The sequence below is a fragment of the Oncorhynchus keta genome, chromosome 31 (assembly GCF_023373465.1).
Source record: "Oncorhynchus keta strain PuntledgeMale-10-30-2019 chromosome 31, Oket_V2, whole genome shotgun sequence".
NCBI classification, from domain to species: Eukaryota; Metazoa; Chordata; class Actinopteri; order Salmoniformes; family Salmonidae; genus Oncorhynchus; species Oncorhynchus keta.
The window spans coordinates 12,955,100-12,957,599 of NC_068451.1; positions in this window are offsets into that span (position 1 = coordinate 12,955,100).

Consider the following 2,500-nt stretch of genomic DNA (forward strand, 5'->3'; position numbering starts at 1 on the left):
GAATGGCACACATACACAATCCATGTCTCAATTGTCTCAAGGCTTAAATATCCTTCTTTAACCTGTCTCCTCCCCTTCATCTGCACTGATTGAATTGTATTTAATAAGTGACATCAATAAGAAAACATACACTACATCTTCTTCCTAAATCATGAGCATTATATGTATTTTGACCTGCCTTTGCTGCTATAACAGCCTCCACTCCTCTGGGAAGGCTTTCCACTAGATGTTGGAACATTGCTGCTATAACAGCCTCCACTCCTCTGGGAAGGCTTTCCACTAGATGTTGGAACATTGCTGCTATAGCACCCTCCACTCCTCTGGGAGGGCTTTCCACTAGATGTTGGAACATTGCTGCTATAGCAGCCTCCACTCCTCTGGGAAGGCTTTCCACTAGATGTTGGAACATTGCTGCTATAGCAGCCTCCACTCCTCTGGGAAGGCTTTCCACTCGATGTTGGAACATTGCTGCTATAGCACGCTCCACGCCTCTGGGAAGGCTTTCCACTTGATGTTGGAACATTGCTGCTATAGCACGCTCCACTCCTCTGGGAAGGCTTTCCACTTGATGTTGGAACATTGCTGCTATAGCACGCTCCACTCCTCTGGGAAGGCTTTCCACTAGATGTTGGAACATTGCTGCTATAGCACACTCCACTCCTCTGGGAAGGCTTTCCACTCGATGTTGGAACATTGCTGCTATAGCACGCTCCACTCCTCTGGGAAGGCTTTCCACTTGATGTTGGAACATTGCTGCTATAGCACCCTCCACTCCTCTGGGAAGGCTTTCCACTTGATGTTGGAACATTGCTGCTATAGCACGCTCCACTCCTCTGGGAAGGCTTTCCACTAGATGTTGGAAAATTGCTGCTATAGCACGCTCCACTCCTCTGGGAAGGCTTTCCACTTGATGTTGGAACATTGCTGTGGGGACTTGCATCCATTCAGCCACAAGACCATTGGTGAGGTTGGGCACTGATGTTGGGTGATTAGGCCTGACTCGCAGTCGGCATTCCAATTCAACACAAATGTCTTCGATGGGGTTGAAGTCAGTCATTGTATTCTGTAGCGTTAAGATTTCCCTTCACTGGAACTAAGGGGCCTAGCCCGAACCATGAAAAACAGCCCCAGATCCTTATTCCTCCTCCACCAAACCTTACGGTTGGTACTATGCATTCGGGCAGGTAGCATTCTCTTGGCATCTGCAAAACCCAAAATCGTCCGTTGGACTGCCAGAGAGTGAAGCGTGATTCATCACTCCAGAGAACCCGTTTCCACTGCTCCAGAGTCCAATGGCGGAAAGCTTTACACCACTCCAGCCGACGCTTGGCATTGTGCATGGTAATCTTAGGCTTGTGTGTGGCTGCTTGGCCATGGAAACCCATTTTATGAAGCTCCCGACTAACAGTTTTCTGACATTGCTTCCAGAGGCAGTTTGGAACTCGGTTCTGTGAGCTTGTGTGGCCTACTACTTCGCGGCTGAGCCGTTGTTGCTCCTAGACGTTTCCACTTCATAATAACAGCACTCACAGTTGATCGGGGAAGCTCTAGCATGGCAGAAAGAACTGACTTGTTGGAAAGGTGGCATCCTATGATGGTGCCACGTTGAAAGTCACTGAGTTCATTCTACTGACAATGTTTAACTATGGAGATTGCATGGGTGTGTGCTCGATTTTATACACCTGTCAGCAACTGGTGTGGCTGAAATAGCCGAATCCACTAATTTGAAGGGGTGTCCACATACATTTGGCCATGTAGTGTAGCTTTCACCTGGAGTCACCTGGGCAGTCTATGTCATGGAAAGAGTCGTTGTCCTTAATGTTTTGTACACTCAGTGTATACAAAGTTAGAGGAAAAAGTTTGCAAATATTTAACAAACTCTAAAAAAACTGCTGTATAGCATAACATAATAATAGTTTACCTTATATAACCAGGAATATCAATAGATTGTATTTACACAGCATATTTCACGAGGTCTCAAAGCACCAATGTATTTCATAGCACCCAACTATATAAAACAATCCTGAATAGGTTTATCGGTCTCATTCAGTGCGTGTCGAAAGCAGGTCTTTAAAGCGCAATCCGATCGCTGGATCTGATACTAGTGGAGTTCAGTGGCTTTTCACACCCTGATCACTGATCTCTTATCAGTTCCTAGTCACAAGAAAAGACACAGTAGCACTTTGTAACACAAACCCACTGACCTCCTAGCATTGAAATGTTAAATTGCTTTATTGTCGTTATATTTTCCCATTCACTCATCTGCACACACACACACGCCTCTGTTTCTGTCGCGTCATTCCACCTCAAGAAGCACAAGAACGAGGATTTCGACACCCATCATTTCAGATTGTTGTGAAATTGTTTCTGTTGTTAGAAACAGGTAAGATGAGCTTTCCTTCCACATTGTTTTGTTGAAATATAATTTGATCTCTGAGAAATGAAGCTAATTGATTGCATACAAATTGGCCATTTTATTTTATAGCATTCATATAATATT